This window comes from Tiliqua scincoides, chromosome 7 (assembly GCF_035046505.1).
Source record: "Tiliqua scincoides isolate rTilSci1 chromosome 7, rTilSci1.hap2, whole genome shotgun sequence".
Lineage (NCBI taxonomy): Eukaryota > Metazoa > Chordata > Lepidosauria > Squamata > Scincidae > Tiliqua > Tiliqua scincoides.
The window spans coordinates 11,245,493-11,272,507 of record NC_089827.1 but is presented as its reverse complement, the minus strand read 5'-3'; the positions used below and the strand labels follow the sequence as shown (position 1 = coordinate 11,272,507).

The 27,015-nt window shown below is 43.3% G+C and overlaps 1 protein-coding gene across 1 annotated transcript in view; it reads left to right on the top strand.

Annotated features, from left to right (window-relative positions):
* Nucleotides 1–27,015, top strand: part of KCND2 (potassium voltage-gated channel subfamily D member 2) — a 318,270-nt gene that overhangs the window by 34,006 nt on the left and 257,249 nt on the right. The gene's annotated exons all lie outside the window — the stretch shown is intronic.

The window sequence follows — 27,015 nt, the reverse complement described above, 5'->3', positions numbered from 1 at the left end:
TTTTTACTAAGTTCTTTCTTACAGGAAGGAAATACTGTAATCCCCATCATCTTGATGAAATGTTTCACAGCAATAATATTTTGGATAATGGCTAATTCATATATTTGAATACTAGAACCACTCATGAAGTCGTTGCTATGAAGGGACTGGATAACATAATAGATAATGAATTCTAAGTACTTTTTCTCCATTCTACACTGTGATGACTTTTTAGCTGAACTTCATATGTATGTGTGAGAAAGTGTTTGCTTTTTCCAAATGAAGGTGTTGTTTGACTCTTAACTTGGGTAATATAATTCATTTAACCTGAGTGAAGAAGGGGTTTTTAAAAATTCTCCTTAGGGCAAAGCAAAGAGGCTCATGCAATTTCAACAGAGCTTCGAGAACTCCATAAGTGTTATCCCCTATCCATAAAAAAAAACCACTTTCCAAAGAAATTTCCCCCAGAGAAAATAGCAGAAAAGACCACCTCATTTTCAGAGAATTGTTGAGAAATTAGAGATCAGTCCTCAAAAATAAAAATGCAGTGATTGAGGGAATATACAATGGAGATGTTGAACAGCATGATGAAGTCTTATCTGTTTATAATTATTAAATACAATAATATTATTTCAAAAACAGATTCCCAGTTTTAATCTGTAGGCCGAAGAGAGAGCAAGAAAAAAGTTTCGCCCCCTCTTCTCTGGTAAAACTGTTTTGGTCAGAGCACAGCTTGTACTGCAGTTTTTACGTATAATGAATTATTTCAGCACAGAATAGTGAGTTCTGTGGGCACATAATAAAGGTTAGTCAAATGAACTTAGAAATTGAGAAGTGAAGCCAAATAAGAAATTCTATTTGGAATCAAGGTTGATATGAAAAGAGGGCAATGCGTTCCTTGGCTCTGATTAGATCTGGCAGTCGTATTATCCCTAATAACTTGCTTTCTAAGACAGAAGTGAAAAGTTATTTTTTGGTTGGCTGAATGAATTATATCATCTGAGTAGGAGTCTATAGCCAAACAACGCTTTCATCTGAAAAAAAGCAAACACTTTCTTACACACGCATGAAGCTCAGCTGAAAAGTCATCATAGTATGGAATGAAGGAAAAAAAATTACTTAGAATTCATTATCTATTATGTTATCCAATCCTTTCATAGGAATGACTTCATAAGTGGCTCTAGTATTCAAATATATGAATTAGCCATTATCCAACATATTATTGTTCTGAAACATTTCATCAAGATGATGGGGTTTATTCTCTTCCCAAGGAAGAACTGAGTACAAATGTACTGTTATTTTACATGACGTTGGGAATAATGGTTAAAGGCATAACAAAACATTCCAATAAAACTGTAGCTCTCATCAAAATCAATACAGGGTACCCTGCTTCATTGCTTTCTCCCTTCTCCTTTATAACACCCAGTGCAAGTTACCTGCTATATACTGATATTATTAGTTGTGCATATTCCAGCTCTGCCAATGGCAACAAATGATGATGATAATGATAAAATTGACTAACATCAGTTGGTTCCGCTGTCGGGGGTGGGGGAATTAAGAACATAAGAATATAAGAGGAGACCTGCTGGATCTGGTCAAAGGCCCATCTAGTTCAGTTTCCACAGTGGCCCACCAGATGCTTCAGGGAGCACACAAGTCAACAAGATACCTATATCCTGTTGCCACTCCTTTTCATCTGGCATTGTGAAGTAGCCTGTTTCTTAAATCAGGAGGTTGTGTACACCCATCATGGCTTGTAACTTGTGATGGACGTTTCCTCCATAAATCTTTTAAAGGCATCTAGGCCAGATGCCATCACCACATGCTGTGGCAAGGAGTTCCACTGATTAATGGCATGCTGGGTAAAGAAATGTTTTCTTTGTTCTTAAGAGGAGCAGGAAACACACAAGGGCTGTTCATGTACAGCTGTCTGTACAGGAGTACACATTTTCATATGAATTGTACCTGGTTCATTTTCAAAGTCAGCGTGGGAACTCCAACTCTTGAAAATCTAGTGGACAGAATACAAGCTCTACCCATGGAATCTATAGCCTCTTCCAATCATCTGCCTCATTCTACATTCGGTCTGTACTCTGCCAAAATGTAGTGATATCAGACACGGAATGAATTGTACTAGACATTAAAAAGGGAGAAATTAAGCACAGGGCTGCCATTTTCAATTTTTAGTGCTTAGTGCAACACTTAGTTCTGCCCTGAACTGAAGGAGAATCAGGAAAGCAGGTAATGACCACAAGAAAAATAAAAGAAAAATGTAAAGCTCTGCTTTTGTTGTTGCCTGAGATGCAATGCAAGCAACTAATGCCTCCTCTTACCACCCAATATTTATGGGTTCATTACATTTCTTCAAGTGTAATGAGACCAGTGGCATCTCAGGGGGTGTGAGGGGTGCAGGCTGCACCAGGTGACGCACACAGTGGTGTGTGTGTGTGTGTGTGTGTGTGTGTGACACCACTACTGGCCAAAAAATTTTAAGTCTTGGTACTTTTAAATAATACCAACATGTCATATATCATTCAATGCATAATTTCATGCAAAATGCAGTGTAAGAAACCACATTGGAATATCTCTATCCTATCAAAAGTTAAAGCCAAAAAAACCAGTGAGGTGGGGCAATGGTGCATTACCACACCCACCGCCTGGGGTGTTGCCCCGCCCAATGCATGGGGGGGAGATCCATCGTTGGGGAGACACGCTGGCCTCCTGCACCGTGTGATGCAAACCCTAGTGTTGCCACTGAAGTAGACTTCATGTGTTCGGACAGTAATATAATGCAGGCAGCCAAAACCGTGGAAGTGTCAGTACTCAGACAATTAGGAGTGTTTCTCATACTGTGTAACATTACATCATTGTGGGAGGGACACAACATGAATTCAGATTATCAGATGGCTTGGATAATCAACTTTCATTTCATGGAGGTTTCACTGTGTTTCATTCTTTCTCATTTTCCTTCCTTAAAAATGTAATAATCTCTGCTAAATTTGAAATGTATGGAAAATTATAGGGCACAAGACGGGAATATTAGCATGCATGGTAAATAGCAGAATTACACACACATCGCTGTAGTAAAAAGTGCCAGGCTTATAGTCGGATTTATGCAAATGTATGCGACAATTGTCCAGTTCTTAATCCCACTGATGTCAATGACAAATACTCCCTGTAGAATTCATCAGGAGCGAAATTTGGTTCAGTGCCTGACCTGCTGGAGAAAATGTGATAATGGAGCCTCGGGGTCTTGCAAACCCTGGGATCCTTTGCTATGGAAATTGATTTCAGGAAACGTAGGAACTTTTGATTGCTTCACATTTATTCACTGGAGAATGAACAAATCTGATGCTTTCCATCCTTTTTTGTTGTTGCAGCAGCTGCTGTTGTTACTAGTGAATTATTTTCCTGTAACCAGAGTAGATTCCAAATCAATGCCTTAAAAAATGAATGCTACAGGAATACTTACACAATAGGATAATCTCACCTGGTTACCTTGGGAAATATAAATTTTTCCTGCAATATGTACTAATCTATATAAACTACATACATATATAAGGGATAATGGCATAAGACATTTATTAAATCATTCATGATCATGTACTGTAAAGTGCTGAAAATGTAACCATAATTTGTTATATAGTTTCTGATATGTGCTGGGTGCTATACAGAAATAACAGCCCAATCCTGATGGCGGTGGGTCCGCCGGGTGCAGCGGTTCCAAACGGCTACCGCTGCATCCAGTGGAACCACTGAGGCCACCAGAGGTCTTTTTGGGGGAAGCCCCTAGCCCCACAATGGGGCCTCTCAGGTCTGCGCCGCCTGTTTTACTGGTGCAGACTTGAGAGACTCTGTGTTGGGCCACAAGGCCCGACACGGAATTCAGAATCTTGCAGAGCAGGGTTCTTCCGGTCCCACCCTCCTCCCACCCTTGTTCCTCTCCCTGGACCACTCTCTCCCCGCCCTGGAACACCTCCCCCCACCCCCGAGGTCCTCACCACCACCCAGAGCTCTTACCTAACTCTGGGTGGTGCTAGGCCAACGCCAGCACTGAGTCCACACAGGGTGTCACGGACCTGCCTTGCAGCACATTTGCAGTGCCTGCGCTAGTGCTCAGCGCCGACGCTGCGCATGTTTAGAATTGTAAACATGCATGTAAAAAAGTCCCTTCTCACAAGCTTACAGTCTAAAAATATAATGCTTTCACTCTGAAAAAAAACTGCATACACAGAGTTGTATACAAAAAAGAATTTCTCTTGATCTTACATATTTGATATTCTGAAAGTTGTTTTGAACCTTAAGTCAAGTCAAGTCAACCTTTATTAGGCATAAACATTTGGTAGGTGAAGACTCTGTACGAAAACCGTAGAGAGAATATAAACCTAAATAGTACACAAATATATGTATATGTGCACACCTTCGTGTACACACAGATACAAACATACAATACATTTTACATACAAACATGTATTATTTAAAAAACAAAACAATCAGTTACTCTGCAGATATTGCCAAAGATGTAATGTACTCAGTGATTACTTGCTACAGAAAGCTTGGCTCGATTCAAATTACTCAAATTTAGGAACTGTGCGACTGAGAGGGTTGTATGCTCTACATCACCTGCTAGAAGGAACTGAATTATAGCTTTCTCAGAATGCCCTGTTTTAGCATGGAGCAAGGGAAAGAGAAATTGCTGTCTTAGTGCTTGACATCTGGGACAGTGCAACATAATGTGTTTGGATGATTCTGCTTTACCTAAATTGCAGCTACATAAACGATCTTCCCAGGAGGCGTTTCTAAATCTGCCATGTAAGTCATTAGAGGGGGTCACGTTACAACGTGCCAAGGTAAAGGCCCCTTTTGAACCTTAGGATTGAATGGCAGAAGGCATTCTTGCAACTATTGATGATTCTGAATTCTGGTCCAGAGATATGCAGTCTTAAAAGTTTATCCACAATCACCTTTCAAACAACTGCCATCTATTCAAGATCTGGAGAATGAGCAGATTCGTATTTTGTACTCCACAACGGAGAGGGAAAGTGTTTGTGTATTTCTAGCGATAGTCTTCCCTTTCATGACCCCTTCCTTGCTAGTGTTCTGTGTTCTCTGTTTCTTTCACAGTTACTTTTATCTCTGCTGCTGGGGCAGTGGGTAGGATGTTTTGTACACATTTAATTGGACCAGATGTGAGTCTGTTGCCTGTAGAGTTAACATTGGACCAATCTTTATTTTCAGTGTCTTGTGTTAAGGTATTCTTCAACAAATGTAAAAGAACTCATAATAGTCTCCCTCAAGTTACCGTATTTTTCGCTCCATAAGACACACCTGACCATAAGATGCACCTAGTTTTTAGAGGAGGAAAACTTACTTTTAAAGTAAGCCTGCCCTCCCCCTGTGGCGCCAGTGCAAATGAGGACCTTGCCCCCAGTATTCGCTCCATAAGACGCACACACTTTTCCCCCCACTTTTGGGGGGGGGGGGAAAGTGCATCTTATGGAGCGAAAAATACGGTAATTGCTGGTACACTCCATACAGCACTGTAAACAAACGTGTTTATGATATGGGTTCGTGAAATCCGAAGGAGGAGTTGTATCCTAAAAATATAATTTCCTGTTGTTAATATTTAACTGTGTACCAAGAGAAAGCATATTCCCATTCTGACCTCACTCATAATGATTTGTTACATTTTCTAAAGAACTTAGGGCTGCATACAAGGTTCTCTCCCCTCTTTTATCCCCACAACAACCCTGTGCACTTGATTAGGTTAAAAGAAGGCATTATTGGCTCAATGTCATGCAGCAAGCTTAATGGGAGAGTGGGAACTGGGATTTGGGTTTCTCCTCTCTATGCTGACACTATACCAAACTGACTCTCAGTGTGCTTTTTTAGCTTTTCACAAGTACATTGGCTCACAGCCAAGGCTTATTCTCATAGCCTTATCTTTAAAAAATGCAGCATATTAGTATTTGCTAGTTGACATTTAATTGAAAAACAACATCTTTTGCTATTTTAAGGGTGGTGTCCGCAGTCGTCATCATTGCCGATTTGCTTGACTGACTGAGCAACAATGAATTTTTTTAACTTTCTCATTAAATGATAGTTTCAGGTGATACATTAAGGCCCAGTTCTGAATGCATGTTCTGGCAGCATAACGTGCTTTATGGCTGCTGCAAAAGGTGACATCCCATAGACGGGGTTTCTTAACGTTTGTCCCCCACCACACCACTTTGCATGGTCCACCGATTTGAAGTACCACTGGAAGTAACTGGCAATGGGAGACCAGACACATTAAGACAAACAAGAGTAAGAGGCTCAGGGCAAATGGGAGGGCTTTTTTGAGCGCGTAGAAACTGTGTGTAGTTGCACTGCTGCCAAGTTGAGTGAGTATGGGGGTTCCATGAGTACCACTGGACCCACCTCATGTACTACTGCTGCTACAAGTACCACTGTTGAGAAATGCTACCACAGAGTACTTGCAGGCTGCCACTGCAAGAGATGAGCAGCCGTGGCAGGGTGCCTTTTGCCTGCTAAGTAGCTCCGGCACCAGTAAAGCAGGGCAGAGTCCAGGGCAGGGAGAGGGGAGGAGTGACACCAGGAAAAGGGCAGTATTGGCGACAGTGGTGCCACTGATATCCTATGCCCCTTCCCAAGCTCAGTCCACATTTCTGGGACTGCTTGGAATTGCACCAGCAAAATCACTGGCACAGGTCTGAGCAGACCCATTCGGGCAGCTGAGGCTTACCCCTGGGCAAGGGAAGAAAGGCTCTCTTACCCAGAGGAGACCTCCAGGACTGCCCACCACCAGCAGGATGCCTCGTGCACTTGGTGGAGAGGATGGGCAGCCCAATCCTATACTTCCCAGCACATGTTGCTCCAGTGCCCACTGGAGCAGTAGTGCCACGGTTGCTTCCACTGTATCCATTGAGTGCCTGGAAGACTTTGGGAGTTTCTGCAAGAGAAGGGGATGTCCCCTCCACTGTGGAAAGCCCCAAGCCCCTCAATGGGACTTCTCAAGTCTGCACCGGCTATTTTGCTGGCACAGACTTGAAAGATACCTTGTTGGGCTTTTCAGCCTGACGTGGAGTTCAGGATATGGTGCAGCTGGTCCCACCAGAGTCCTGCTGGTCCCACCTCCCTCTCGCCCCAATTCCTCCTCCTCCTTGCCATCATTCCATCCTCCCCATCCCTCCCAGAGGCTGCACCAGCACCTGGTGGTTTCACTTACCCCTGGCCACAGTGTGTCTTCCTCCTGCCAGTTCTGGGCCCAGCACCTGACTGATGCAGACCCAGCGCCAGCACTCCTACTCTTCTGGTGTTGTGAACGTGCTTTACAGCACCCAGCGCCAGTGCTCGGAGGATTCAGGATTTGGCCCTTAGTTAGGATTGGACTGTTATCTACCTGATAGTCCAATTTTATCCTTTTTCGCCCCCTGTTGATACAGTAGCACCAAAATAGCAACCATTCATCCTATGATGAGGGGGCAGTTGCAGAGATCTCCAGAGGTAAGCTTCTGTGACGTGGAGGGGTCTGCTCACACCTGCAACAGCTTTTTTTTGCTGAAGCTTTGCTGTTGATCAGGTTTTTCTTCAGAGAAGAGGGAAGTTTTTGATTACAACTATTTAAGAACAGCCCTGCTGGATCAGGCCAAAGGCTCATCTAGTCCAGCATCCTGCATGTCAAAGTGGGCCACCAAATTCCTCAGGGAACACACAAGACAACAAGATACTGGTATCTTGCGGCCACTCCATTGTATCTGGCATTTGGAGGTACTGAAACTGACTTTTGATCTTATCAAAACTGATACACACTAGAATCCTGGTGTGTTCGGTTTGGATTTCAGAAATCAGAAAGTTCAGTTTCCCATGTATATAAGATGCTTGCTGTCTTTGAGGGGAAGAGTCCTGGGTACATCATAGTCTCCATCTAGCCTGCACGCTAGGTTGCGTGAATAACTTCATGATGCCATGGAGTTGCTATTTGGGAGAAGACTGCTTAAAAATATGAGAGCTCAATAAAGCAAAAACCCCTTAAGCCTGATTATAAAATTTAGAGATGAGCTGAAGGTTTTATATCAAGAAATTTTTTTTTTTCAAAATTGGGATGGGTTGCTAAAATTCAGGGATCACTTAGGTTGTGAAATTTGGTGGAGTTGTGAATTAACAACTGCCAGTTTTTTTCCTCCAGAATGCCTCTAGAACAGGGGTGCTCAATAGGTGGATCGCGATCTACCGGTAGATCGCGAGGCAAAATGAGTAGATCGCGGAGTGCCGACCCCCCCTTCAGGTGCCTCTGGGAGGAAACGCCGGGAGTAAGGCCCATTGTACTCAATGGGGCTTACTCCCAGGTAAGTGTGGCTAGGATTGCAGCCTCACAGCCTAATTCTAGGCAGGAGTTATACTCCTGTTATACTCAGTGGGGCTCAAGGTACACCAACATACATTGTACACATAAATGTTATATGTTATGATGGCGCGAACATTGTAAAAAAAACTCTGGTAGATCTCCGGGCCTTGCTGGGTAGCTCTCGAGCCAAAAAAGTGTGAGCACCCCTGCTCTAGAACAATGCTACAGTAAGTTGTGAAGTAGAATGTTCCACAGGCATTCTAAAAAGGAAAAATTGCCACCAGTGAAGGGCACCATTTCCTCCCCCCCCCCCAAATGTTGGAGTTATGTTGTGTCATAAATAGTTTTGAGATGTTATAGCAGTTATATGCTGTTGAATGTGTGGGTGGGGGCAGTAAGAACCCTCACACATTTCCCACCCTATCTCACATTCCAAAGTCCCACATCCTTATACATGTGTATAGTTGCTTGCTGTGCTAGGTCTCTGGTAACCCACTGAAGTGTGATGGTAGCAGAACACTACATGGGGTTATTTATGCATTGCTAACTAGTTCCATTTTACTTCATGTTGGGTAAGAAGTGACTTCTTATTCTCAAGAAGATGGTTTTTAAAGTATCCAATTAACATAAACTCTTCAAATGTCTAAATATTTGAGGAGGCTTAATTCGGTTAAGAAATGAGCTGACCTGAAAATATATTCTGTTAATAAACAAACACTGTAAGTCTCCTGTAAAGTAAATAAAAATAACACCATTAACAATTAAGTAAGCAGCAGGATCACATATATACAGCTGTTAGGTGTTTTTGCAAATTGTTCTTTCAATTATTTAATCCCCTAGACATTTCTGGGTAAGAGTCTAGCCTCTGTGGCTGCGGTTCCTCGGTGACAATAAATGGAGACTGTGCAAGTGTGATTCCTAAGGGATATTCATTTTATAAAGGGAGTTCGCCAGCTCACAGACAGTGCTTCAGACTCCAGCAAGGAACATAGTTCTTTAGCATCTTTGCCAGCTTCTCTTGGAAATGCAGTGTCTAAGGAAATGTGAAGTGAAGAATAAGTTCTAGTCATTACTATTATCAGTGGTGTTGCTAGGAGGGTGCGGGGGATTCGGGCCGCACCAGGTGACGCGCCCAGGGGGGTGACGCACTGAAATTGAGCCTTTATGAGCTACTGTGTCATGCCATACACTGTTGGATGCGGAATGACCAGCGGAACACAATGCAAAAAAAACCCCGTGGAGATTAGCTCCTTTCCTTCAAAAGTTACGGCCAAAAAACCGGAAGGAAAAAATGCATGGAGCCCTATGGAAAGTGAGCCGTATCACGCGTTTACTCGCGAGTAGGCGTACTTGCCTTAGTGTGTCGGAAAGGGCAGGCTGAGGGGACTCTAACGACACCAGAATGGTCCCGATCCAGTCAATGCAGCCCCCAAAAAACACCCAAGAAGGAGGTCCCTATTCAGCCCTATGGAAAGCAAGCGAAACCACGTGGCTGCATTTACTCGTGAGTAGGCACACTTGCCTTAGTCCAACAGAAAGGGCAGGCTGAGAGGACTCCAACAATGCCAGAATGGTCCTGATCCAATGAGTGCAGCCCCAAAAACACATGAGGAGGAGGTCCCTCCCCCCCAGCTGCGAGTATATGGAACCCTATGGGAAGCAAAGCAGCCTCAGGTAGCGTTTACTCGCAACTAGGCAGATGTGCCTTGGCTGGTGATCAGGCCAGACAAAGAATGTGAGGACACCAGAATGGTCCCAATCCGATGGGACTGGAGTGCAAGAAAAGCCCCAGAAGGCAGCCTCCCCCCCCCCCCACTAGAAAGGACCAACAAAGAGGCTTGAACTGGTAAGGGGAATGTTTTTCTATTATGCACTTGTAGTTTCCCTCACAGCGCAATCCTACCCACACTTTCCTGGGAGTAAGCCCAATTGACTCTAATGGGACTTACTTCTGAGTAGACATGCATAGAATTGGGCTCTGAGGCTCGACTCCTATCCCTACTTTCCTGGGAGTAAGCCCCATTGACTCTAATGGGACTTACTTCTGAGTAGACAGGCATAGGATTGGGCTCTCAGACTTGTAAAGCCAGGTGGGTCTTTGTATTGATGTGCTTGAAATAGAAGGACTTTAAACTGGGTACTGGGAGGGCTGAAAGTCTCACTGATTCTTTTTGGGGGGTATTAATGCAGGTAGACTACAGAGAAAACTCACTTGGTGGAACAGGACTGGTTCCCCCTTATTTAATTATTTCTTTTATTTTAATTTAACTATTTATAATTATTTATTTTAATTGGCTTGATGATGTCACTTCTGGCCATGACATCACTTCCAATGGGTCCTGGACAGATTGTCATTCTAAAAAGTGGGTCTCAGTGCTAAAAGTATGAGAACTGCTGCAATAAGGTGTTAGTAAGTTGACACGGGTGTATGTGTGTGTGTGTGACTCCACAAGTTTTCAAAATCACTAAAATCAGAATTTGGAGGAATAATACCATCATGTTATATATCAATCAATGCGTAATTTCATGCAGAATGCAATGAAACAAACCACATTGAAATACCTGTGTTCTATCAAAAGGTACTGCCAAAAAACCAGTGGGGGCAGGGCAATGGCACATCACCACGCCCACCATCTGGGGTGTTGCCCCGCCCACTGCATGGGATGACGCGCAGTTCTCCCGCACTGGGTGGTGCGAATGCTAGTGACGCCACTGCTATTATGCTAGTATTTAACAACTACTTTGCAAATAAACAATAAAAGGCCCTTGCATTTAGACTATGGTCTGCTTGTGGCATAGTGTATGGAGGGGATATAGTAGCCATGCAGGCATCACAGCAACAAGTTCCAGTTTTATCTTGACTCTTGGGATGAACTGCGCACAATGTTAATCATATCATTTGGCCCTACATGTGGTTTTTTTTAAAGATATCAGCTACTATGCCCCAGTCAGAACCCACAGCAGTGGTGGAGGGTGGAGGCTCTAGCCTGTTCCATCTGCAGTAGTCTCAGTTCAGATATGGGAAACCCATGTCTGTTGTCTCCACGTGAGGAAATAGCACCACGGATCTAGATTAAGAGAGTTTAATCCAGCACATTAAGAGACAGTTTAAGCCGGTTCCATGCCCACCATGGGCTAGCCCGGTTGCAATTGTATGCATTCTTTCCTGGAAGTAAGTCCAATTGAATTCCATGAGAATTACTTCTGAGTAGATAATCATAGGCTTGGGCTGTAAAAGGGGTCAGTCTTAAATGGGTTTAGACCAGTTGCTGAATAAATGGGCGTGGGGGGAGCTTATCTGAAACAAAGAAAAAAGAAGTTAAAAAGTTTTAAGGAAAACTAAGGAGAATCTAAATTCAGTCATGTAAGAAATTTAAAAAATAAAAATATAGAACATTGTGGCATGGCCATTCTGTACACTGATTTAGCTGTAGAGGTGGTACAAGGAACAAAGTTTGCAGTGACAAGTGTCTGAAAATGCCAATGGCATTTGCCATTCAGTGTTGTTGTTTTTTCCAGTGATCCCCCGTTCTTTTCTGTGACACAAGACACACACCTTGTGCCTGAAGTCAGGTTACTTAAGTGCAATCTTATGCATTCCTACTCAAAAGTAGTCTCACTGAATTCAGTGGACCTTACACCAAGGTAAGGTGCATAGAATTGCAGCCAGGTATGCAAGACTGAAGACAAAAGCAAAATATTGCATAGATGGGTGAAAGCCTCAAGGTTCCTATGATGTTCTGTTCACCAGGGAATAATAACTAAACCATAATAATGATAGTTTATGTCCATACATACTTCAGAAGCATGATTATCGCAGTGTGAAAGCTTAAATGTTTGTCTCTAGCATGCTCTTATACGAGTTACAAAAGAAAATGGCCAAATTTGGCCAGGAGAAGTACCAAAATTAATATACAGAACAAATTTAGATTCACTTTCTCCTCATGTATGAAAGTTGCAGCCTGTGAAAATTATAAACCTGTGAAAATTAGATATTTTCAGAAAAGCAGATTATGTGCCCATTTCCACAAAAGAGGGTGGAAAGAGGCAATGCAGTCAGAGGGTATTCAACCCCCAAATACCCCCTCCTCCTTGAAGGTCTTGTTCCATTTTTGTGCTACCTTTCAGGATAGCGTAAGTGACTCAAAATGCTAAAAACAAAGAATTATGTTCTCTTTTGCAGCAAAAGCTCTGTCACAGATCTGATTTTCTACATATGAAGGGTAAATTCCATCTCTTTGGCTTTTTGCCTGTTTCATCATGCTCAGATGAAGACTTAATTATCCTTGCAGTTCCTACTCCAGATAGTCACATCCTCTTGGATGAGAAGTATTTCTGTTTTAAGCTGTATAGAAAGATAGAGCTAAAGTTTATAAAGTCAAGGCCAGTCTGTTCACAAGACCAACTGATGTGGTCAGCTTTAATGACTGATTGGCAGCAGGCACTCTTCTCTGTTACCTCTCCAGTATCTTTCCTTCTACTCCCTAGATTGGAAAAGGATGCATGAAACAAAGTAGAAGAGAAGGCATTGAGGAACTCAGGGGTGGCCAAATGCTTAGGGCACAATCCTAACCCTGTTTCCAGCACTGACATAAGGGCAATGCAGGTTTGAAGTAAGGGAATAAACATTCCCTTACTTTGAGGAAGCCTCAAACTGCCCCACTGCTGTGCCAGTGCTGGAAAGTTGCTTAGGATTTGAAGCGTAGGGCACAGTCCTAACCCCTTATGTCAGTGCTTTCCAGCACTGGCATAGCAGTGCCAATGGGACATGTGCTGCATCCTGCAGTTGGGTGTCACTCACGGAGGCCTCCTCAAAGTAAGGGAATGTTTGTTCCCTTACCTCAGAACTGCATTGCCCCCATGTCAGTGCTGGAAAGTGCTATTGGTTAAAACAATTTAACCAATTGCTATTGGTTAAAACAATTGATGAAGGCAAAATATAAAAAATGATTACATAGAATCACTCTACGGATTTGTTTGAACCCAAATCAAATAGCACACAGGGGGCACAAAAGATGGGTTAATTAATTGATTAATAAACAAGTTATGGATCAAAAATCATGTGGTCACACACCCTCTATTGGTTTAAGACAAAAACATGATTGGTGCAAAGAAAAGAACATCCCCCTGCCCACTCTGTCACCACATCCTGTGGCCAGGAGTTCCACAGGCACTCAGTGTGAGTGGATGTCCCCTGGTTCTGGTGTTGTGCGAGAGGGAAAAGAGCATTCCCCCTATTCACTGTATTTATCACCATGTCCTGAGGCAAGGAGTTCCACAGACACTCAGTGTTCCAACCCCTAAAATTCAGCCACTGAATTGAGGGCAACAGATTCAGAACAGTCCAAAGAAAGTTCTTCTACACACATGTATAGAATTTGCAGCCACAAGATGTGGTGATGACCAATCCTAGGCATGTCTACTCAGAAGTCAGTCCCAATTAGAGTCAGTGGGGCTTACTCCCAGGAAAGTGTGGACAGGATTGGGCTGACGGTGGCTGGATGGGTGCGGGAAAGTTGGTTAGGGCCGGGCTTGCCAGGCCAGTACCTGCTGCAGAAACAGACTGAGATAAAGAAGACAAGCAGATCAGCCTGGATGCTGCAGAAGAAAAGTGCATGGAGGGGGAGAAGAATACTGGACAAATGCAGACCAAGAGCCCCAGCCTAGGCATGTCTACTCAGGAGCAAGTCCCACTGTAGTCAATGGGGCTTACTCCCAGGAAAGTGAGGACAGGATTGCAGCCTGAGAGTCCGCTTACTTCTACTCAGAAGTAAGTCCCATAAGAGTCAATGGGGCTTATTCCCAGGAAAGTGTGGCTAGGACTGCAACCTTAGAGCCCAAGCCTAGGCATGTCTACTCAGAAGCAAGTCCCACTATAGGCAGTGGGGCTTACTCCCAGGTAAGTGTGGAGAGGAGTCCAACCCCCCCCCAGCAACAAAGGAGCTCTCTGCCTTGTTGTCTGCATCCTCCTCCTCCCTTACGCCCGCCTCAAATACGTGGGTGGGTGGGCAGCGCTCAGCTCCCAGCCCAGAAGGTGCTGCTGCCAGCCAGCCTCCTCCCTCTCACAACTCTGCCAGATCCTGTCCTTTGTATAGGACTGAAAAACCCAAAAAGGAGCTTGCCTAGTCTGTTCTGGCAAAATAACCTGCACTGACTCAAAGAAGCCCATTGCAGGACCTGCAGCTTTATTCCATAAAGGAAGGAAGCAAATATCCCCTTTCCCCAGGGAGACCTCCGGTGGCCTCTGCAGGGCAGTTGAATGTAGCAGTAGCACTTTTGGTGCCACTGCACCTGGCAGCACTCCAGTGTTTAGAATTGGGCTGCCCAACTCTTGTTTTTAAGATAAACCCTAAAAGGTAAGCTTTTGTAAACCGGAAAGCATTTATGGTGGGTTTTTGTTTTTTTTAATAAGGTCGTGGTGAACAAGCCCTTGGCTCACCTCATCTATCTGTCTTATAAATTCTCCTTGCAAATACCCCCAAGGATTTCTCTGAGCATTTTCAAGGAAAACCCAAAAAATCAAATCAAATTATTTTTTAGCACATCCCTTTTCCTAAGACAACAGCAAGCATGCACATGCACACCTTTGAGCTGAGGGAGGGGCAACCAGAGAAACTACAAGTTCCATGCTTTCTCCTGTGAAATACTGTTCTTAGAAAGACTCTGGTATCTTTAACATTCCAGGAGAAACAGCTACATCCTTCTAGTGGTGTCATTTTTTCACATGAGATTTTGCTGGTTGCTTTACAGACCATTGCTTCTTGGAAAGCCTACATTTTGCAAACTGTTGTTAGCTGTAGCTAGTTTTGGGTTCGAAACCAGTTTGTTGAATGGCTGTTGTCGAAACCAGTTTGTTGAATGTTGAATACCAGTGGACATTTTGTAAACCATTTAAGCACACAGCCACGCCTGCTTTCACTACAATACAATACAATAGCACCTTTATTGGCATAGACTGCTTTCACTATTTATAATACATTTCAGTGGTCCTACCATAGGAAATGTATGCTTTCTCCTCTTGTGGCTCAACTTCATGATTCTTATAGAGTGTGGTCTTGCACACTCTACATGAGGATGGGTACAATAAGTAGCCAACCAAGGAAGAAGTATAATTGCATTCAGTGTGATGCTGCTTGGTCATGGGGGACTCAGGGATAGTCTGGCCATACGTTTCTTCACAGGAGATAGTCCAGTCATTGCCAAGGATACAGTCTTGTGACAAAAGTTATGTTTGAATTGGCGCATGTTTGGATGGAGTAGTGATCCACAGGTCACAACAGTACAGTTTTTAACTCCTAAATTTGTACAAATCGATACGGAGGCTTTCGAACTTTGCTCCTACTGTAGTTCTGACGTTGAGTACTTTGTCTGCACCCTCTGAGAATTGTTCATAGAGGAAAAAAGTGTCCATTGGCTGCCAAGCCCAACATGCAATTTGGGGCTAATTCCAGAAGTTGGGGCTGAAAACCAAATTTTCCTTATCACCCTCTGCGTTTCTCTCCCCACCACCAAAATGTGGCATGTCTCCTATGATATTTAATCAATAAAATGAGGAAAGGAGGGGGGGAACCCCTGGGCCAAATTGCTTATATCCAGGCATGTGTAGTCTGGTCTTTTAAGTCAAATTGGACATTACTTTACGCACCTTTGAATCCTCTGCTTAGGGTTCCTGATTCCTTTTTTTTTTTTTAACCCAAAAGCAGGCATAAGGTCCCCAATTTGAATCAGAGCCCTGCTTTTGGTTGGAAAAAAGGCATCAGTGTAAAGGGAAGGGGTTCACTCTTCCTCCATGCCGTGTTCCTGTTTAAAATTGCCCACTAAGCTGTTATTTGCTGCAAATAGAATTAATATGTTCACTAAACACATGTGGGCGCTCTGGTCTGATGTGGCTATTTATACTGCTCCTGTTCTGAAACTGGGAGGGCAAGTAGTTCATAGAATGGAATATATAGTCAGTTTCTTTAAACCTATAAAATCTAATTCACAAATTCTTGTGTCAGAAATAGCAGCTGCACCCCCTTTTCTTTAAATATAGTAATATTCTAGCAATATTTTTTTCCTTTCTGAAGCTCAAAACAACAGTGAAGATTTTTTCAGTTGCTGTGTGACTGCTGCTCGCTGCTTGAAGGCAAGAACAGCTGTGTTCTTGGTGCAAGAATATGTTTTTATCCCTTCTACCCTTCTTGATTCAGTTCTGAGTAGGAGGTATTGTCTATTTTTTGGTGATTTGTTTTGAAATGCACATCTTGTATTTGTGTCATCTCTGATTTTTTTGTACTTAACAGCTAAAAATGGAAAAATTCATTTGACTAATGCACAAGTGTGAATAACACTTTATTTATAGTTAGTAATCACATGCCCCATGGAATATTATGATTCAGTGGCAAAAGGTCAATAAACAAATGGACTGAGGAAAACCTAATTATAAAGCGAAAATATAGCCTCTGTTGTCTAATGGCGGCTGTTAAATTACAGCATTGTTAAAATTCCTTGTAATGATTTTACCTTGTGAAATTCTGTCTTGGGTTCTGTCTTGGGTTTACATAATAAATTCTGTCTTGGGTTGCCAGTGATATTACTAATAGATCATCACTATAAACGCAATACATAATTCTTGCTTGGAATTACAGTACTTCTTTGCTCTTCAGATATGTCATCTGAGAAGGAGAAAACTGGTGTAGTGACATGGTGGAGAGACCGAGCTGGAAATTTGGGCTTCATGAGCTGAAATTTTGCCTCTTCCACTAGGGGCTCCAGGCAAGCATCGCAGCTGCAATACAAGGATAACATATAACTGACCTTACAGGGGGGCTATTGTAATCAATATAATCAGGATTGATGCAGGGATTTTATTCCAGATTAAGAACATAAGAAGAGCCCTGCCGGATCAGGCCAAAGGTCCATCTAGTCCAGCTTCCTATATCTCACAGCAGCCTACCAGATGCCACAGGGGGTAGATATCTATGTGAAGTATTTTGCGCTCCCCAAAAGTGTGACACGAATTCTAAATATTATTGTCTGCACTAGGCAACAATGGTGTTGGAACAACTGAAAACAGGACAAATGCTCAATTGAAAGTAAATATATATTTTGGATTAGAACCTCTGCAAAACTGAATCTGCATCGTTAACAAATAGTTCTAATAAAAATATCACAGAGGCATGAATAGAAAAAATACACCTCTCAAGTAATTGAGATTCATATCACAGCACTGTTACAATTTTCTTCTAATGAAAATCTAGAAGTTAAAAATTTTTTTTTTAATACTTAGCAGAATGTGGTGAATTACATTATGGCTATGGAGTGGTTACCCAGGCCTCTCTGTTGACCACTTGCTATTTCACAACCACAGCATTTTCGAATGTGCAAACTCCCCTTATCTCAAAAAACTGCCCTCCCCATTCTGCCCACCCCCAGCCACTATTGGACTTACTGTTTGCAGCCACACACAGTTCCTAAAATAGCTGCTGGTGGCATGCTGTGCACACCACCGCAATTTGTTTTACAGCAGCAGAGCTGTGTTTCACTTTCATAAACGCCTCTGTGCACCAGCCCAGACCTGGATAGGACTGGGCAGCTAAATGCATACAGGTCATGCTTCGTTATCTACTGGTGTTCTGTTCCAGAACCTCCAGTGGATTAAAAAAAATCAGTGGATACCAAATCAGTGGAAAAACAGCTTTAAAGACCCACTTCCAGGTTTCTTGTCCCTTTGGTGTCCCCAAATTCATTGGTATAGACACTATATCTAATTCAGCCACTAGATGTGGGAATAATGGAATCTAATGGAATGAAATTATAATTAATTAAGAGCATGAAGGTAGGAAATTGGATTTTGTTGCTTTTTTCCTTGTTACAAGGCATTAAAGATGACTCTGGTATCAGTGGTGAGTTAAATCAGCTGATACCAAATCAGTGGATGCTGAGGTCCCACCTGTACGTGTTACATCTCAGGACGCATGTATACTAACAAATATTTTGAGTCTTATTACTCAAAGTTTCGCTCCTAAGGATCTTCTAGAAATTTTTAGTCTTATCATCCCTTTGGTAGTTCTGTATCTCTCTCCCTTCCTTTGTAAACCGCGAGGGGAAGCTTTCGTCTTGAAATATGCTCTACACATTCACAAAGCAATCATTTTATGCTACTTCTTGAACTTTTAGGATTAGCCCCAATCCATCCCAAAGCTCTTTCTCTCTCTCCAGCTTCCATGAAGAGAGAGGCTGGTTTCAAATGTGCTTTGAGAGCAGGGGCAAGGATAGAACTGTAGATGGAAAAAATGAAGCTCAAAACCCAGCATGACTCAGAGCCATTTCAGATATTAACCTTTTTTTTTTTTTTTGCATTGAAAATGGGTCTTTCCCATAATAAGCGAATGGCAGTACAAGTGTCTTTTTGCCCCAAGTATGCATTTCAAGAGGTTACTACCAGTACTGATTTCCAAAGTATGCACCTGAGGTTTTTAAAAGATGCTTTCTCTTCCCAAAAGGGCACTCAAGGGTGATGTACAACTTATTAAAAAAATTTTTTTTTAAGAAAAGCAAAGCAACAACAAATCAAAGTAATTATAATAGCACAAATGCCTTTTCCAGTTTAAAAACCTGAGAAAAGAATGATGAGGTTGGATATTTGCTGGTTTGTTTTTTTTAATGACATAGAAGTTAACCACAGTATAGGACAAAGTCATATGCAACAGCATCTTTACCTGACTCTCCTCCTTATACTTCCCTGAGAAGATCCTTGAAACAGGAGTAAACTCACAAGGTGGGGAGAGAGAAGCAGAAATCAGTTCACTCTAGCCAGCTTTTCTTCCCAAACAGAGCACAGGAAACTTGAACACAGCAACTAGTTCAGATGCAGGCCATCTTTTTCTTCACTTCAAAGCAACCTGGGCAAGCATGGGCCAGATTGATAGGGGAAGCTGGGGGAAAGAGGAATTTACATTTGTATTACATTTTCCTGTCCTGTCCCCCGTCCCCCCCCAACAGTACTGCTGGCTGCTGGAATTAGGATTGATTTTGATCGGGAAATGGTACAGGCAGTGGTGTACAAAGGGGGTGGCTGGGTGGGGGCTGGCTCTTGGTGCCAGGCTGCAGGGGGATGTCTGAGAGGCTGCCCCAAGATGGTAGCAGTGGTGGTGACCACTGAGTACACACTGGGTACGAACCCCTCTCCCAGGGCCTCTTTCCTACTCAGTTAACCCCCCACCCCCCGCATGGCTGTACTGAAGAAAATAACAAAACATCAGAATGTCCAAACATGGATTTCCTGTTTTTTGTTGTTTGCTCCTGAGTGCGAAATAAAGGAGGAGGAACTATCATAACTAAACAAATGAAACTGTTTTAGGGTCAAGCTATGAACATGTTAGGATGGCCTGAGATTTTTTTTTTGCTATTTTTTTATTTCTAATAATGCTGGAAGAGTTTCCTAGGGAGCTGTGCGGGTCATTAAGAAATGCCTGATAAGAAATGTTTTTACTGGTTACAAGCCAGCGCAATACAGAGAGAAAGAACGATTTCTTTTTATCCAACAATGGGGCAAGTAGGAATTTTTTGCAACTTTTTGACCCATCTCAGACTGAACGTAGGTTGGATGCTTCTTTCCTCATTACCCACCTTGGTCACTTTACTTTGCAGATTAGTGCAGGCTAGGAAGGCTGGAGTAGGGCATTTGCTGTGTACAGTGAGGTCAGCAAAGTCAGGGGGAGAACTGAGGACCAAGGAGGTGGGGGGAACCTTCTGGCCTGGCTTGTGGAGGCCACCTCAAAGGCTGCCTGGCCCTGGGTGCTCTTCTGCAGTCCAGCTGTCTCTACCCCTTCTGGGGTTGATAGTGATGAGCGGGTGCTTCTTTCATGGGGTGCAGCTTGGAGTCAGGGTATGAATACTCAGCCTGGGTATTTGGGCAATCACTTGTCGTCCCTCTGATTCAGCTCTCTGCACTCAGAGGATGGTAATTTCCCTCCTGCTGCCGGTCTTTCTTCTTCTTCCTGTAATCCACCACTCAGTAGTAAGTGGACCATTTTACCCACATTACTGTCTTGCATGGTCATTGGGGAGTGCGCAGGCAAAAGAAAGGGATGAAATATGCCAGTGTTAACAGAAGTGGAACGTCCTGGAACGTGCTGTAATCCAGAATAATACAGAAGTGATACAGAAGTGTAACCAGTCCTGGAACATGCTGGAATCCCTAGCATGTATGCACTGCTGAAACAGAGACGCCTGCGTTGGCTCGGTCATGTCGTGAGGATGGATGATGAGCGGATCCCAAAGGATCTCCTCTATGGAGAACTCGTGCAAGGAAAGCGCCCTACAGGTAGACCACAGCTGCGGTACAAGGACATCTGCAAGAGGGATCTGAAGGCCTTAGGAGTGGACCTCAACAAGTGGGAAACCCTGGCCTCTGAGCGGCCGGCTTGGAGGCAGGCTGTGCAGCATGGCCTTTCCCAGTTTGAAGAGACACTTGGCCAACAGTCTGAGGCTAAGAGGCAAAGAAGGAAGGCCTATAGCCAGGGAGACAGACCAGGGACAGACTGCACTTGCTCCCAGTGTGGAAGGGATTGTCACTCCCGAATTGGCCTTTTCAGCCACACTAGACGCTGTTCCAGAACCACCATCCAGAGCGCGATACCATAGTCTTTCGAGACTGAAGGTTGCCAACATGACATTACAGAAGTGGCATTGCTCCTCCAAGCTGGTTAGCAGGCATCTACCCTGGGAACAATATCTAAGAATTTTCAAGGGAAACCGCATGAGTTTGTATCAGACAAGAGTGAAATTTATCTGGTGAGCCTGAACACCGCTTGTCTGCAGGTCTTTGCACACAGCGGCAGGTTGTACCACACGGACATGACTATCAGTCCAATCCTAACTAACTTTCCAGCACTGGTGCAGCCAAGTTCATGGGGTGTGTGTGTGTTGCACCCTGTGGTGGGAAAGCAGTCATGGAGGCCTCCTCAGGGTGAGGAAACATTTGATCCCTCACTTCGGGGCTGCATTGCAATTGCATCAGTGCTGGAAAGATGGCTAGGATTGGATGTTGTGTCTAAGGCTGCAATCCTTACCACACTTTCCTGAGCGTAAGCCCCACTGAACAAAATGGGACTTACTTCTGAGTAGACCAGGTTAGAATTGCACCCTAAATCAGCCATTTTCAACCACTGTGCTGTGGCACACTGGTGTGCCGTGGGTGGTGTGCAGGTGTGCCATGGTTGTCTGGGGGACGATCATTTATTAACAGGGCCACTAGGGGATGCGAGCCCCTGCTGTCAGTGTGGTGAGCCTTGTCAATTGTCCAAAAAACTGATAGTGTGCCTTGACAATTTTAGTGCCTTGTCAGTGTGCCATGCAATGAAAAAGGTTGAAAATTACTGGTCTAAAGAGCTCTGTACTCTCTCCTTTGGGGAGAGAGAGCATTGGTGCTAAATTGTAGGGGTTCAGAAGACAAAAGAAGCTTAGAAAAAAAGGATCTCAGTTTAAAAAGTTTGAAAAGTACCAGAAATGGAGATGGTTAGGGATGCATGTGCCTTTGATGGTTTTCTCCCACCTGAAGGGTGATATGCCAGTGTGTGTCTTTTGTGGCTGCCTCAAGTGGAGACGACTTTTCTCTCAGAATTTGCTTAACATCTCATGACTTTAGATCCCAGCAGGCTCCCCAGTCCCTGCTGCCGCTATTTTGCAGGCTCTGCTGGTGACAGGATTTACTCCTAAATTATCAGCCAAGGCAAAAAAAATTACCACTTTTTTTTCTCGTTCGTTTATTTTATTCATGTTTTCCCGTCTTCTTGTTTTTAGAGCTATTATTTGTTAGTTACTAAATGTCAGAGAAAGCATTCAAAATTTATGCATTGGATTCCTCCCTACAGAGCTTTACAACTCCTACTTAGAACTTTGCTGTCAGAGGCAATCCCATCATGGCTGACAAAAATTTATCCTTTGATTCCCTTTTTGCTGTTGCTTTTTCTTTTTTTTGTTAAGTAAAGTAGCACGGCATCTGTAAACATATTTAATTATCACAGTTTTAAATTTTTTTCTTTTCTATTTGAGATAATAATGAACAAAACCTACCGAGCACTATCATTATTATTATTATTTTTTTTTAAAAAGCCAACATATTAAAAATCAGTGAACAAAGTGATTCAGGCACAAACAGAAGCCAATTTCATTGCTGAAAAATTTAGCATTATGCTTTTGGAACAGTACTACTCCGGCAACATCTTGAATTGAAAGCATTAATCAGCTAACCAGCATGATTAATCAATTACTTCATTCAGCTTGGATTAAAGATGCTTATTTTTAATTGGATTTTAATTATTGGTGTCTCCTGTGAAATGCTATTCACTACTGATAGCATTGTTGTAAATGATCTATGTATACCTCTTGTAGCACTGAGTAACAAATATATTTCCAATGAATAGATGGAGTTCTTGTTCACAACAACGAAATGGTATCTTCATCAAAGAGCCTTCAGGTATTCTTTCTTGAGTGAAAAGATTTCACTTCCTTTCTTCCTTTCTTATTTGATGAGCAATCAGGATTGTCCTTGCAACATTATCTCATGTGTTCCAAGAGTGAATGACTAAACAGTACAATCCTATCCATGTATACCAAGACAAAACAACAAATCAGCCTGTCTGGTTTCGGTGGGTCTTGAGCAGTTTCCAGTTAGTGCAAGCAGGAGAAACTCTCAACACCAATAGCGTCCTTTATGTAAGTTGCTACACATAACTGCTTCAGACCCTTCTATTATCTCAGTGCCCCCCCACACCAAAACTGTCTCCTTTTCACATCCACCTCCTTGTACTCTTGACTCTCTGCTACCCCTTCTTCTTTCTTTGAATTCAAATTGTACATAAGCGCACATAAGATTGTAGTTTGTTTTTTAAGTGCTACATTTTCTTTATTAATAGCTTAATGGCTTAATCCCATCCTTCCCTCCCCTGCTGGTAAAGCTGCACCAGAAAGGCACATACTATATTCAGTGGGGGGATACAGATCAGGAGGCTTCGGAGGGGAAAAGTATCCCTCCATAAGCTTCTCAATTCACAGTGCATCTCCCCAGACCTGTGCCTTTAGCAGGTCCGAGGAGAGAAAGGGGGCAGGGAGACTGTGAAAAGGGATCTGGCATGAGCCATCACCAGTGGATCCACCCCTCCCACGGCCTCCCTGCCCCCTATTCCTCCCCTCTCCCTGCCCAGTTTTGTCCCTTCCTGCCCCTTCCCCACCCTGCCTTGCCCCTCTTCACCACATCACTGGTTTATCTGCTGCGGCAGGTCCAGGGAGATTTACCAACATCTTGGGAGTGCTGCCACATTTTAGCAATTTTCAGACTACGTGCCTGCATGTTTGGTCTCTGCGTCACACTGGGCAGCACCCACCAGCCGTTGCCCCTTAAAGGGCAGGCCTGTACTCAGGTCTGGGGCAACAACATAATGCAGTAGCACTCTGAAAATGGCCACCAATGGAGTACGGCATGCTTCATTGGCAGCTGTTTTTGGCAGCGGAGCTCTGTTCTGCTGTCATAAATGGCTGCACACAACAGCCTAATCCTGCTTAGGACTGGGCTGTAAGACTGCCATGCTCAACGTCCTTACTAGGGAGCAACTCCTCTTGAAATCAGCTCAACCTGAGCAAACATGTCTAAGGTTACACTGCAGTTACAAGGTTTGGGATATATCAGGCCTTACAGCTTTAATTGGGGAAGAATAACTGCTCTTATTCATGCCGACCGAACTCCTCCTGACACCTGCAGCAGTGTGCGAAATGCTGCCCCTCTTACCTGACAGTGTGCCAGCCTCTGCGCCTTCCACTCTCCAGTGCTCTAGCTCAGTACTCTCCTTCCCTCCACATTTCCTATTTTTCCTCTTTTTCCTTCTTCATTTTCAAATTCAGGAAGTGGAAGGAGGAAGAGGAGCAGCAGCAAAGGCAAGTAGGGGGACGGAGATGGGTGCCTGGCACCCATCTGTTCCTGAGGCAACCACATCAGTTGGCCTCATAGATGGGCCGGCCCTGCTTGTATCCTAATGCAGCAGATTGGACTTTCTAGCAATATGCACCATTGCCCCAATTCATCACGGGCTTCACACATGGACATCTGAGTGCTGGATGTGAATTCTCGCCCCCCCCCCCCAGCACTGTTTTGCATGTTCAAGGCCAAACCTGGAAGGGTAATTTGCTTCTTTCCATATGCAAATCACACGTCCTAGTTCAATGTATTTATTTCTTCACCTAGTCTTCAAAGATAGGCAAGAATACATTGAAACAGTGAAATGTATTCCGTGTTCCTGCTGTGATTAAGTAGCCTGTTTAAAATAAAGCGGTCAGTCAATAAAGCTTATCCGTATCTTAGTGTTAATACAGGAATAACGTTTTGTAAACAAAACTTTAAAGATCGACAGGCAGGTATACACTATTTAATTTTAATTGCTAAATTATTTTTAAAAATGGATCTAATTACACAGACCTGGGAAACTGGGTCAGAAGGACTTTTTTCAAAATTTCTGGTGGTTTTATATGAATTTGAATTTTATATGAATTTTTTATGAATGGCATCAGTTTTGCCCTGTCAGGTCTAGTTTTAGAGATAAGTTGGCAACCTTCAGTCTCGAAAGACTATGGTATCACACTCTGAATGGTGGTTCTGGAACAGCGTCTAGTGTGGCTGAAAAGGCCAATTCGGGAGTGACAATCCCTTCCACACTGGGAGCAAGTGCAGTCTGTCCCTGGTCTGTCTCCCTGGCTATGGGCCTTCCTTCTTTGCCTCGTTGCCTCAGTCTGTTGACCAAGTGTCTCTTTAAACTGGGAGAGGCCATGATGCACAGCCTGCCTCCAAGCGGGCCGCTCAGAGGCCAAGGTTTCCCACCTGTTGAGGTCCACTCCTAAGGCCTTCAGATCCCTCTTGCAGATGTCCTTGTATCGCAGCTGTGGTCTACCTGTAGGGCACTTTCAGCCTTATTAATGGTTTAAGCGTTTCTCTTGAGGAAGCCATGGCATACTCTTCCTTACAAGGAAGCTACTTGAACCATTCACTAATGAAGCTATACTATATCTCCTAAATTAGACATGATATGGCAAAAATGGTGTCATTTTTGGAAACAGCACCCCAAATATACCAAATATACCCAGGAATAGATTTAACTTTTAAGACAGCAAAATGTGTGTTCACCTCTGTTACCAGTTGTGACTTTAATTTTGTTCCCCCACTTTTTGCCTACAATCCTTCAGATACTTTCCTAGGAACAAGTTCCACTGAGATCAGTGGGACATCCCTGAGGAAGTGTACTCAGCACTAAAACCTTTTATCAACATGATTTACGCATCCATTCTGCAGTAATCCCATTAGAATAATTGAGGTGCTGGCAGAGCAGTTTGAGAATTAGACTTCTAGTTCATTGCCAGATTAGACTTCTGTATCTTTTTGCGGTGATCGTACAAGTCTGTATATGGAACTTACTGCACTTAACTTCAGGACCTCGGAATGTAAATAATGTAATTAGTAAAAAGCATTTAATAGAAAACTGCATCAAGGCTATAACATAGGCTTCTAATGAATCTATCAGTAATGAGAAAATGTTAGTGATATTGTGCTAAATTCCTTCTTGAATATAATTGTTCTGTTTCTGCTATCTAAAAATTACAACCATTGCAAAATTTCCTGGACAACCCATCTGAAACTGAACTGAATTTTATTTTCAGATTCACAAATCATAATTCAATTCATCCTCTCCTTGCTAAGGGCTACACATGCATCATGCTTCCTTAGCCATTCCTCTAGTCTAGTTGAAAGGGGAATTGCACAGGAGAATGGGTGCTACACACATCGGTTTGTATCCAAAGAACTTCTTCCATCAATCAGAGAGTTTCCATTCATGCAAATGGGGGCGGTTTTTACCAATCCCTCCTTTGCTCTGTATTTCTTAGAGAAGACTGCGATGGAAGGCAGAACCAGCGAAATGGTTCCCATTGTGCAAATGTTTAAAGAAGAACTTTGAAGTGCTGGAGTGGTGGTCAGCAAGGATGGGGATAGGCCATACAAGGATAGTGAACGAATAGTCCTATGCACATGCCCAATCTCGTCTGATCTTGGAAACTAAGCAGGGTCAGGCCTGGTTAGTACTTGGATGGGAGACTGCCTGGGAATACCGGGTGCTGTAGGCTTATACCATAGTCTTTTGAGGCTGAAGGTTGCCAACCACCACCAACCACCAGTCCTATGGGAAATGGTGAAAGTAGCTTGGTATCTTAGCCTGGAGAAGCAGAAACCAAGGGGAGATATAAAATCAGCTTTCATGTATCTGAAGGGCTGTCATGCAGAAGAAGGGTGCCACACTTACTCTCTGTGGCACCACAGGGCAGGGCTAGAACCAATGGGTTGAAACTATAAGGAAGTATATTTAGGCTAGATATGAGGAAGGATTGCCTAACTGTAAGAGTTGTTCAGCATTGGAACAGTCTGCCTTGTGCAATGAGAGTTCTCCCTCACTGGAAGATGGTGGTCTGAACAGCCACCATCGGAGAAGCTGAAATAGTTGCTTGCAATGAGCAAGGATGACGACCTCTAAGATCCCTTCAAATTCTAATGGAGATGCTTCTATTTGCAGAAGTTCTTGGGATACGAGGGTCGCCCAGAAAGTAATGCACCACATTTTTTTTCTCAGCCTACAGTAATGGTACGAATGCGAAACTTTAGATATACA